We start from the raw sequence: 13,244 nt of genomic DNA on the forward strand, positions 1-13,244 counted from the left end.
GCAACTGCCAAGAAACATTTTTTCCTATTTTTTGTAACTATTTCCTCAGGTTATATTCCCAGAATATACCCTAGGGATATAAGCATCTGAATTCAAGAAAAGTTTTAGCAATTTCTATTGCTATCAATCATTTACCAGTTCCACCAGTTTTTTTTTACCAGCATTCTATTTTATTTTTCAAATTTTGTTCATAAGCTGCACCCCATTATAGTTTTAATTTGCATCTCAATAAGAGATAGTAAAGTTGAACATTTTCTTATGTCTGTTTGCTACTTGTGTCTCCTCTTTGTGAATCATCTATTCATGTCCTTGGCCCATTTATATTAAAGTTGATGTTTTTCCTTTCAATTTTCATGAGCTTTTTGTGCAATACTGACAGAGACTTTCTCCTAGCTTATTTGATGAAAATATTTCCCCCAGTCTGCTTGCCTTTTTGAGTTATGATAATATTTATTGTAGAGACTTGCAAACATTTCCCACTGAGATTCATTTAATTCATTGAAAGCCTAGAATGCATAATTCCCTCACATATATGATTTCTACTCTTTTTTGATAGTTTCATATATTTTTATTTTAATATTAACTCTTTAATACAATTGGTGTAGACAATTAATTTAATGTGGGACTCAGTTTCCTCATCTGATAAAAAAGGTACCTACTTCTCACTTTCATTCCAGAAATCTCTAATAGAATATCGGTGGGTCCAATACTTGATTGCCTAGGATACTCCATTCTTTAACAATGCTATATCAGTTATCAATTCATCACTTCTCAGCATTGAATTATTTTAAGCATTTTTTCTTTTACAGTGAGCACGATGGTAAGCTTTCTCAGTAGAGGATGCTGGAGAAACACTGAAGCAGGAGCAGACTATGTAGTTGTTTCTGGTGGCTGCACCATTGATGTGGACATGTGAGAATGTCCAGTGGTGCTCTGCTTCAGCCACATGCCTAGAATATACAGTTCCTTGATGATGTCCCAGCCCCAGCTGGACCTGGTGGTCACCTTCCTGCACCTGTCTCAGCATGGACACCCAATATGCAGCCCTCCTGCCTGTAATGGTATTCCAACTCTCTCTGCTTCCCTAGCCTCACACCCCCCAGGTTTGTCTCTTGTGACCCTATGGTGCCACAACCATTTTGATACAAGCACCACAGCTCCAGCCTCATACTCACACTGATGCCCCCACCTTTTCTGCACTCCTGTGTGGCCAGCCACTAGCTGTGGCTTGCCCTACCTGCATTCTGGGGATTGCTTCCTTCTGGCTCAGGAACTGCAGGCCACCTCAGGTCTGTGCAAACCTGTGAATTTCTCTGACATACATTGAGCTGCAATTATACCAGCTCCAACAAGGTTTAAATGCCAGTCTTGGGGAGGGGGATCCCCGTTCCAAGTTTGTCCTTCCTTGGTTACTCTCCTTCAGTCCTGTAGTGCCATGTAAACTCTCCTACATCTTATGTTTAATAATCTTTATTTTAATCGTTTCCTGTTTGAATTATTGTGTGGTTTCTGTCTCTTGATTAGATCCACACTGATATACATATAATGAACCAGGGTATCTTTTATATTTTTATCTAGAGAAGGGATCAGAGACTTTTTCTTAAGGGGCTGGATAGTAAGTATTTTAGACTTTCAGGACATATGGTCAATGTCACAAAATTCAACACTCACTCATGTGGAAGGAAGGAAGGAAGGAAGGAAGGAAGGAAGGAAGGAAGGAAAGAAAGAAAGAAAGAAAGAAAGAAAGAAAGAAAGAAGGAAAAGGAAGGTTCTTAGCAAATCAGAAGTAGAAGGGAACTTCCTCAGATTTATAGAAGTCATTTTAGAAAAGCTTACTGTTAATAATATGCTTAATTTGAAGACTGAGATCAAGAACAAGGCAAGGATGTTCAGTTTTAGCACTTGTATTAAACATTGTAGTGCAAGTCCCAGCCACTACAGCACAGGAAAAAAAAAGAAATGAAATAAATGGCATAAAGATGAGAAAAAGATAACTGTCATTATCCAAAGACAGCATAATCATAGAAAACCCTATCTAATTTATAAAAAATAATAGAATAAGTAAATTTAATAAGATTGCAGGATGCAAAACTCAACTGTACTTCTATATATTCTAGCAACAAAAAACAGAACATGAAATTTTAGAAATACCATTTACAACAGTGTCATAGACATAATTATTTAAGAATAAATCTAACACTATGTGCAAGACTTGTAAGACATTGCTAAAAAACTAAAGACCTAAGTAAATGTAAAGATATACTATGTTATGGTATACTCTTATGAAATCTCGGTAGTTTTAAGATTTTTCCCCAAAATTGATTTAAAATTTCACGAAATCCCAATCAAAATCCCAATAGGCTTTATTCTGAAGAAACTGGAGTCTAAAATTTTATGGAAATGCAAAGAATCTAGACTATACATAATAATCTTGAAAAAGAAGAACAAAGCTTGAGGATTTATACTACCTGATCTCAAGATTTAGGATAAAGCTAGCACAATTAAAACAGTGTGGTATTGGCATAAGGAACAGCCTTGTGGGACAAAGTAGAAATTCCATGTACATACAGTCAATTGATTTTTACTAAAGGTGCCAAGGCAATTCAGTGGAGAAATAAAATTCATTTATAGGAAATGGTGATGAAACAACTGGAATTTGTATGAATGGAAACAAATCTCAACTCCTATCTCAGTCCACATAGGAAATTTAATTTGAGAAAAACCATACACAGACCTAAATATAAAGCTACCACCATAATGCATAGGAACAAAAAAGTGGAATATTTTCATGATTTGGGGGTAGGCAAAATTTTCTTAGGACAAAAAAAGGCCCTAACCATAAAGAAACTCCAATAAATTATATTCCATCAAAATAAAAATTTCTCCTCACCCAAAGATACCATTAAGAAAATGAAGACAGTCTTCAAAATAAAGTGTGTACTCTTCAAAATCGTCAGTCATGAAAGACAATACATAGAGAGATAGACAAGCAGACTGAGGGACTGTTCTAAATTAAAGAAGTCTAAAGATTAATGACAGTTAAGTGCAACATGATCTTGGTTTGGATCCTGACTCTAGCAATTCTTTTTTTTTCTATAAAGGATATTATTGTGAGACAAATGATAAGCTTTGCACAAGATCTGTAGATGAGGAACAATTCATATGAAAAAAGATTTCTCTCTGAAACCATGGTGGCCAGGAGGAAAGGGCACAAGTCTTCAAATGTTTTTCAAAGAAAAGACCTGTCAACTTTGAAATCTATATCTGGTAACAATATCCTTCAGAAATGAAAGAGGAAATAAAAACATTCTCAGATGAAGAAAAACTAAGAGAATTTGTGCTAGAAAATCTACCCTTAAAGAATGGCTAGAAAAGGAAATAACAGAAGAAAGTTTGGAACTTCAGAAAAAAGTAATATCAGAATGGGTAAAACTGATGGTTAAAGCAAAAATTATTACACCATCTGATGTAGTGCACAATGTATAAAGAAGAAACACTTAAAACAATTATATTTAAAGAGAGGGAAGGGTAAAGATACCCAAATGACAGTAAGTTTTCTACATTTCTATCAAAATGGTACATTAATACCAGTAGACTATGATGTTTCATAAATGCACTGTTAACACCTACGGCTACCACTAAGAAAACTATACAAAGTGATATACCTAAAAAACTATAAATAGTTAAAAAACTGGGTACTTCAGTTGGTAAGTGTCTGACTCTTGACTTCAGCTTAAGTCATAACCTCACAGTTGTGAGATGAGCCCTGCATCAGGCTCCATGCCCAGCGAGGAGCCTGCTTAAGATTCTCTTTCTCTCTCTCTCTCTGCTCCTTCCCTGCTCTCTCTCATGAACACTCACTCTCTTTAAAAAAAAAAACAAACTATAAATAAATCAACATAGAATCATTAAAAATTCTTCACAGAATTCTTCTACAGAAAAGAGAAATAGAGAAACGAGAAACAGTGAAAACAAACCAGAAAACAAATAATAAAATGGAAGACTTAAGCCCAAGCATGTAAAAAATACCTTAAATGTAAATGGTCTCAATAAACCAATTAAAACAGATTGTCAGAGTGTATAGAATAACATGAGCCAATGATATACTATATACATGAAACTTACTTTATGTACACTATAGGTAGGTCAAAATGAAAGGAGGAATTTCTTCTCCATCATAGAGATAATGGATAATTGGGACAATATATGTCAAGATGCCTTGAAAAATAAATAATGCTCAACTTTCAATTAGTGCCATTCTGGAAGAAGGTCATCATTTTCCCCTACATATTGATAACCACCTTACTTGTTTCTCATCCTGCAGTTATTATGTTACCTCTTTCAATCCTGGACATTAAAATTCCCAGGGGGCCAGACACTAAGTTATTTGATATGATGATGAAGTGGTCCTGTGTATGAGGGTGTTTGAAAGCTGCTGATGGAGAGAATATGGTTTGTTTTGACCCTGATTCCTCTTGGAGCAATGAAACAGCACAACAAGAAGTTTTAGGCCCCCAGAATTTCAAATTCTTGAGCGGAAGCTTAGCTGATGAAGTAAGTTTCCAGGGAAAGTGATTCAGACCCTCTGGACTGACTTCACGCAGTTTATTATTCACAGGATATGGTTGACATTTAAATCATGCAAATGTATCCTGCTTATCTGTGAGTGGACACAGTACACACATCTGCAGTGACACAGAGCAATGAATAATGTATTTTAGAGGAGACAAGAGTATTTTACATTTCCATTTGACTCTTTGTGAAGTGCTGCTTGTGAATTTCTCTTCTCTATTGAATTGTGATTTCTTAACAAGTGGATAGAGGAATTTATCTTTTTTTTCTTCTGCCTCTCCCTCCTTCCTTCCTTCTTTTGTTTTTTTCCCTCTCAATCTTTATCCTTTCTTTATTTCTCTCTCTCCTCTTCATTTCTCTTCTCTGTTTCACCCACTCCCTACCCTGGCTTCCGCCTCCCCTTTGGAGATGAGGGTACAGCTACCATTCTTCCCTGTCCCTTGTGAGCTCACAATCTGTGTTGTGTGGGCCCCATGGTTACTGTTAAGGCTAGTTTGGATTATGGAAGAAGGGGGAGAGGAGTCATAGGAGGGATACCTTAGAGATCACTGAATGCAGTAGATCTCCTCCCAAGCACCTGATCCCATTCCTCAAACCCGCCTCCTGTACAGAAAAGACAACCCCCCTCAAGGTTAAATGGCAAGTCTGTGTTGCTCAGCTAGTGACCACCTTTTGTGATCAGGTCATGACTATCTTTCTAGCCAGATCTGTCCCACATGTCCCCTGAGTTCCTTCAGGGTTATGACAGGAGATGGGGAGGCCAATAGGTTTGCTTGTGCCTCTAGCCTATTAAAAAGAGGCTTCAATACAGAATTTGCAGAACTATCAAACACACTGACAACTTTGTGGTTTTTGAAGAACTAAGGTTTTCTCTTTTCACAGAAGATACTTTTCAACAATCCTACTAGGATGAAACCTGCTTGTTAGAGACAGATGCTGAGAAAACATGAACTCAGGTGGTGGCAATACTGTGTTCACAGTGCTTACTCTGTGTTACACACTATGCAAAGCATTTGTAAATTAATTCATTGAATTTCCACAACAAAAAAGGGGGAAACTGAGGCAAGGAGTGGCACCCACCACTGCAGGGTTAGCCTGGCACCAGAGGTGGACTCTTAAGCACGCATTTAAACTGTGTCTCTGGTTTCTGCACACCAGGAACCTTTCAGGACTCAGAGTTTTCCCACCAGACACATCCAGCCGCACACCAGGGTGTGAACTCTTAGGCCACAAAAATGGTTGTTGATATGTGAATAAAGCTCTCAGTCCATCCAAACCCATCTGCAGAGTCACAGAGAAGGCTAACAGGCTGGGAGAAGGTGTGGTCCCTTTGATCTTTTCCTGAATAGCCAGCTTTCAGATGAGTCAACTACTGAGGAATCAATAAATGGGCATCTCCCCAGTATGGATGATGCCTTCTCTCCTTGGTTGCCCCCAAACAGTAATCCTTTATGAGAGGTAGACATCTTCCCTTTTGGTTTAGATAATCATACCTAGTGGTGGGAGTACTGGCAAAGAGTGTTTCCTGGCCAAATCCCCCAAGATTGGGATCTCCTATTTTATTCCTGATTGTAGCATCTGGCCTGCCCATACTTGTTATATTGGCCAGAGGATATTGGATATACAATGCAAACTATTATCAAGTAGGGATCAAAAAGCTCCTGACTACAGGTTCTGTAAAAGGACCATACTACATGCCTCTTTACCAGATGCCAAATTGTAAAGGACAGGGTAGGGCCTTCCTGCAGGCTCTAGGTAATGTGAAGATCCTCCCTACAATCCCACATCCCAGAGGGACTGCCGGAGGAGGCACCAGCTCATCTATGCTGCCACTGCTATAGCCTAGATTGAATAATTTCTCTGAAATATACACACCCATCAGGGAATTTTGAAGCCCAGGAGGAAGGTTGCCTAAACCAAGGTCCAACCATTCTACAAATATGTATTTAGCACCTACCTTATGTGCTTGGCTCATCTTATCACATTGAGAAAGACTTCCTACTCTTTGTGAATGGGCTAGTGGAGTCTCAAGACACAGTCATTCACTCCTTGGAACAAAGGTTGATGAGCTTCTGAAGGACTGCTTGAGGAACACCAGGAAGGGCACCAACTTCAACATAGTCATCAATATCTTGAGGGGAGAGTCACAGCACTTTGACTCTGATGGGGGGGCTTGGTGAGGGCTTCCACTGGCTACTTGGGGCCTGGGAAGAAGGAGCTAGATCAGAATGAGACCACCACACATATCTAGGATGTACAGAAGGGGATCTGGGGATTTCAGAGGCATATAGGAAGAAAGCAGTTATGGAGAGGGGTGGTGAGATGCCAACTTCTCAGTGGCAGGATGGTTCACTGCTGAGAGGGGTGCATGGGCTGCTCCTTCAGGGGCTAAGATCCTGGGAAACTCTCCTGGTGCCTGTGAGTGAAATTGGTAAAAGGAGTTTGGTACTGATGCCAAGCTCATGATTATCATTTGTCCCACGTGGCTCTGGACTTCTCTGAGTGGTGTTCTCTTCCTCACAAGGCATGAGGGTGGAGGCATTTAGGAGGCCCCCTGCCATTTTCTCAGTGTGAGTGTGAGTGATGGTAGTAGCAAAGGTAATGAGAATGATTATAGAACAGATAACATTTATTGAGTTCTTACTATGTGCTAGACTCTGTTCCAAGCCCTCTATCCATTTTATGCCCATGACAGCCCTGTGAGGCAGGCATAGTCTTCACTCCAGGTGCCTAGAGGACCTTCTGTAGGGACCACAAACCTGACATCAAGATGTAAACCAGCTCTGGGTCTTGGAGATCCTTTGCCTTGATGGGAGGGTGCTCAGGGCTCAGACCTGAGAGGGAGGGGAGTAGCATAGTGGGGAGGAGCATTTCCTCTCAGATCACCTGCTTAGGTGCTGGGTCCTCAGGTACGATTTGCTGAGATCCAACTCAGGAACCTGTTAAAAATACAGAATGCCAGGCTCCGCCCCAGGCCCAGAGAGTAAATCTGAATCTCTGGGAGTGGGGCCAGGGGTTCTGCATCTTCAACGGGGCAATTTATAATCATATAAAGTTGCAAACCTCCACTGTATGGTATAACTCCTACCTTGGACTGTTTCTTTGACAAAAAAGGATGGAGTATTGGGAAGACTCACATATAAGGAATATAATTTTGGATTCCTGGCAAGAGGCAATCATATATATTCAAATTTACTCTGGAAGCAGAGAAGCACAAATGAAGCTTTCTGATAATGTGGACAAGATTGCTAGGTTGTACCTCCAAAAACTCCCAGGGAGAGATTTAAAACCTTGTGACACTCTCCAGCAGATTGGGTGTAATTCCAAATAAAGGCAGAGTTACTTGAAAGTGAAAAAGGCCACCTCAAGGAGCATGAGGCATCCCAGCCTTTGCTTTAAGCAAAGATTTTGCAGTAACACTCTTGCAGGGTTCATAGAAGACCTGCCTGGTGCAGAGTCCTGATTAAATGATACCACCTTGCCTGAATGCCCAAGCTTTGATGGAGACTAAGAAGAAACCCCAGATGGCTCTCTACAGATGTCTAGAATAACTCAAACATGAAAACAGGTAATTCATCGAAAAAGTAGACTAGATCACTGCCTAGGGAGCAAAGATGCAAGACATGCTTTGAGAATTGAGCTGTTGGTGGACCTTGATGTTTTTCCCTTGATCTCAATCACAGCAAAACAGCAAATGAGATATTTCTCTGCTGGGCATGAAGTGTAGGTTAAATATATTAACAAAGAGAGAAGATGTGGAAAAGAAGCAGGAGGAAAAGCCTTATTCAGTTAACCTCCCATAGAAGTCCCAGATCTAAAAGTCCCTGACCACAGTCCTCCAAATCCTAGCCCTTGGGAAAGTAAAGGAAAAAGAACTCCCAGTTAGATACAAGTCTTTCTTTGGAGGCTGGGGGTTGGAAATATGATGTGAGCAAGTGTCTGAGGTTGGCCCTGAAGCCGCAGAATATTCCTGGGACAGTGAATGACCCTGTGTAGCCCCTTTAGGAAGACAGTGAGCCTAATGTCCCTGGAAGCCCAGATGAAAGCAGCAGGCCCAGAATTTAGCAGATATGTGCTAAATCAAGAGTTGGATGCTTAACCGATTGAGCCACCCAGGTGCCCCTCCACATACATTTTAGAATCAGATTCTTAGTTTCAACTATCAAAAAGTCTGCTGGAATTATGTGTGGAATTACATTGACTCTATAGACAGATTTGAGAACTGACGTCTTAATAATTTTGATTTTTTCCAATCTATGAACATGGCATATCTACTTATTTTTGGTCGTCTTTAATTTCTCTAAGGAGTGTTTTGTAGTTTACAATGTAGAAGTTGTAATTTCTTTGGTTAAATTTGTTACCAAGTGCTTTGTGGTTTTTGACACTATTTTAAATGTCATTTAAAATTTTTCATTTTCAATTGTCTGTTGCCAGTATATAGAAATACGATGGAGTCTTGTATATCAAGCTTGCATTCTGTGACTTTGCTAAACTCACATACAAGTTCTAATAGTAGTGATGAATATTCTTTAGAATTTTCTGTGTAAATAATTATGACTTATGCAGATAAAGATTTTTTAAGACTAATTTTCTGACCTTAACGGCTTTTCTTTTTCTTGCCAATTGCATTGACTAGGAACTACAGTACAATGTTTAATAGAAGTGGTGGAAGTGGGTATCCCTGCCTTGTTCCCAATCATAGGGAAAAGCATTCATAGTGCTGTAGATTTTTTTTTTTTTGGTAGAGAATTTGAGGGATTTAGGGACTGATCAAGGAAAAAGATGTCATCAGAAGAAGCATTTACACACAACAAACTTTATTGGATGACACGTGGACAGGATTGAATGAGAGTATCCCTCACATGAAACCTCTCAGAGGCTTTGAGAGAGGAAGACTGGAGAGGGGGCTTATGTGCCTAGGTGATGTCACTCAGCATCAAGGCAGGCAATCTCTGGGTGAGAGAGCTCCAAAGAGCAGCAGTTGCTTGGAGTCTAATAACTACAAGGCTCAATAGGTAAGAGCTTTGAGTGAGGTTTTGTGGGGTATGCAAAGCAGTCAATAGCTTAAAAAATGCTTGTTTGGACTATTTAAAAATAATTGTGGATGTCTGGGTGGCTTAGTTGGTTGGGCAACTGACTCTTGATTTCAGCTCAGGTCATCATCTCACCACCCTGTGATCAATCCTGTGTTGGCCTTGGCACAGAGCATGGAGCCCGCTTGAGATTCTCTTTCCATCTCTCTCTGCTCCTCCCCTGCTTGCGTTCTCTCTAAAAAATAAATAAACTTAAATTTGAATTTGGTGCCATCAGGATCTTGCATTAATGGGTCTCAGCTAGCAGTAAAGAGATAATCCACCTGAGGGCCATTTTGGACTCATTTACATAACAATACCCTTTAATGGTTTGAGGACTTTTTTTCTCTTTTCCCATTTTTCCTGAAAGTTTGTATCATGAATGGATCTTGAGTTGTGTCATATCATTTTTTCTGTACCTAGTGAGATAATCCTTTATGTTGCAACAAATTGAATTACATCAACAGAGTTTTGATTATTAAAACAATCTTTCATTCTTGGGATGAATCTGACTTGGTCATGAGGTAGTATCTGTTTTATGTATGGTTGGATTAACTTATATAGTATTATATAGGTTGATTAATTTATATAGTATTTTGCTTTTATTGTAACCCTTGTTTTCATGTTAGTGTTCTACTAGGCTCTTAAGAGTTGAGATACTACCTCTTCCTCTATTGTCGGAAAGATTTTGTGTAAATTGATGTTATTTTTTTCTTTCACTCTTTGACAAAATTCATCAGTGAAACCATCCAGGCCTGGAACTTCTTTTGTGGGAAGGGTTTAGATAACCCATTAAATTTCCTTGATAGATAGGTCATTCAGATTTTCTGCTTCATTTTATGTCAGTTTTGTTTAGTTTATTTTTCAAGGTCCATTTCTCCTTAGTTTTTTAATTTTTCAGGATAAAATTTATTCAAATTATTCTTTCATTATGATTTTAATGTCTGTAGGATCTCTAGTGATAACCACTCTGTGTTAATTTCTGTTCTTTCCCTTTTTTCTTACTAATTAGGGGTTTATTGATTTTTTTCAAATAACTAACTTTTTGATTTGTCATTTTACCTGGTAATTTCTTCTTTGTGCTATACTTAGGAATATGTTTAATTTCCAAATATTTTGACATTTTAATATCTTATTGCCATTGGTTTTTCACTTAATTTCATTGCAGTTCAACAACATATTCTGTATGATTTAAATTCTTTTAAATTTATTGAGACTTATTTCATGGCAGAAGCATGTGGACTACCTTGGTGAAAGTACCAAGCACAATGGAAAAGAATGTTTTCTAGAAATTGGAATATAAGTCAAGGTTAAGATGATGTATATATCTTTAGTCATTGTGTGTGTGTGTGTGTTGGTGTATTTGAGAGCTGAGAGAAAGAAGTTAAAACCCACTACTTAAAATCTAGAAATCTTGCAACCATATAGACCCATTTACCACTCAACCAGTTGCCTTTAATGCTATAGTTGCCATATGTATTGTATCTATATCAAGGGAATTGAGAGGAAAAAACAGTTAAAAAAATATTTCCTAGATATTTACCATTTCAGATGCTGGTCATTCCATCCTTAAGATCTGATTTTCTATGTTATATATATTTCTTTTAGCCTAAAAAAATTCCTTTAGCATTTCTTACAGTACAAGTCTTCGGATGATAACTTCCCCTGGTTTACTTTTATCTGAAAATGTCTTTATTTTGCTTTTGTTTTTGAAAAATATTTTCCTTTGATATATTCAAATTTGATAGAATTCTGGGTTGAGAAATTTTATTTTTCAACACTTTAATGATGTTGTTCCACCACCTTTTAGATTCTATAGTTTCTGATGAGAGGTCAGTGATTTCTAATTATTGTTCCCTTTTATATAATTTGTCATTTTTTTTCTGGAGGCTTTCAAGATTTTCTCTTTTAGTTTGTTTTTCAACACTGTAACTATGATTTTCTTATTATTTATTTTATCTGGGGTTCACTGAACTTCTTGAATCTATAAATTTATGTCTTTCAAGAAATTTGGGATATTTTTCAGCCAATGCTTCTCCCAATATTTTTTTCCATTCTCTCTCTCCTCTCATTTTAAAACACCAGTTACAAAGTATATTCAATTTTGGGGTATAGCCCCACAATTCCCTGAAATTCTGTTCATTAAAAAATTCTTTTATCTCTTTTTTAGATTAGATAATTTCTATTGATCTATCTCAGATCTACTGACACTTCTGTTGATAACCCCATTTGTTTTTTTTTTTAAACTTAAGATATAATTTTTAGTTCTAGAATTTCCTTTTTTTTATCATTTCTCTGCTGGGATTTCCTGTCTTTTCATTTGTTATAAGCGTCTTTTGCTTACCTGAATGGACATAGTTGTAATAGCTACTTTAAATTCCTTGTCTGATAATCCAACATGTGGGTCATATCAGGTTTATTGCCTTTTCTCTTGAAACTGGATCACATTTTCATGGTTATATGTTGAATAACTTAAAAGTTGTATCCCAGAGTTCATGAATATTAGATTGCAGACATTCTGGACTCTGTAACATCACTCAGAACCCTTGATATTTTTATTTAAGCAGGTTTTAGCTTTCTTGAGCTTAAATGGAAATCTCTGCCTCTTGGATGGCAGATCAAATTTCTGTGCAATTTTAGCCTTGGATGGTGATCTTGTAACCTGCCTGTGCATATGTGGTTAAGGAGTCAGTGAGAGATTTGGGCAAAGTTTATATACACAAAATTTGTGGCTCCCTGTTTCTGGCTTTCTCCTTGTTTGGATGCTCTCTGCACTTTCCAGAACTTATCTCCAAACTTGGTTTTCTGGTTTTTCAACCCAGAAAGACTATGTGTTTTCATTTAGAGAGTAAGCCTCCACATGTGGCACTGACCATTTCCTGCCCCAGCCTGCTCTCCAGCTAAAATACGTAATGCTAGGAAATTCGCCACATCAGAATCTGCTTGCCTTAAGTCACTCTCCAGAGTTTCTGGGTAGTTATTACTTGTATTTTGTCCAGAGTTTATAGTTATCTGTCAGAGGGTACTGTGTTAACAGTTTACTCAAACATATTGCAGTGGAATTCCTCTCACCTTTAATTTGCAAGATAGTTCATTGAATATATAATTGTTACAAGTTTTTTTCTTTCTGCACTTTACCATTCCTATATCTTCTAGTCTCCATTGTTTTAGTTGAGAAATCATTTCATGTTGTGTCATTGTTCCCCTGAGTGTAACATATTGTCCTTCTTTGGTTGCTTTCAAGGTTTTTTCATTATCATCATCTTTTGGCAATTTGACTATGATGTGCCTTGGAACAGTTTTATTTGTATTTATCATGTTTAGGATTACTTAGGCTTGTTAGATCTACTAATGTTTTCCACAACATTTTGTAAGTCTCCAATTTTTAAAATTTTTTTCTCTACTTCTTCTAGGACTCCAATTTTATGTATTTTGAAACACTTCAAATCATTCGACAGGTCTCTAAGGTTTTGTTTGCTTTTTTCCAATCCTTTCTGCTTTTCTTTGGATTGGGTAATTTTTATTAACCTATATTCAAGTTCAAAGACTCCCCACTCTGCTGTTCACAGTCCATTTAGTATATGTTTTGTTGTACTTTTC

At 37.7% G+C, this 13,244-nt stretch overlaps 1 protein-coding gene across 1 annotated transcript in view; it reads right to left on the bottom strand.

Moving 5' to 3' along the window:
• The window catches only part of CNGA3 (cyclic nucleotide gated channel subunit alpha 3), a 59,946-nt gene extending 53,375 nt beyond the window's left edge, over nt 1–6,571 (bottom strand). Inside the window, exon 1 of the mRNA XM_042981226.1 lies at nt 6,530–6,571. The gene's annotated coding sequence lies outside the window, so the exon portion shown is untranslated. The remainder of the gene's footprint in view (nt 1–6,529) is intronic.
• Nucleotides 6,572–13,244: the final 6,673 nt, after the last annotated feature.

The sequence above is a fragment of the Panthera tigris genome, chromosome A3, assembly GCF_018350195.1.
Source record: "Panthera tigris isolate Pti1 chromosome A3, P.tigris_Pti1_mat1.1, whole genome shotgun sequence".
NCBI classification, from domain to species: domain Eukaryota; kingdom Metazoa; phylum Chordata; class Mammalia; order Carnivora; family Felidae; genus Panthera; species Panthera tigris.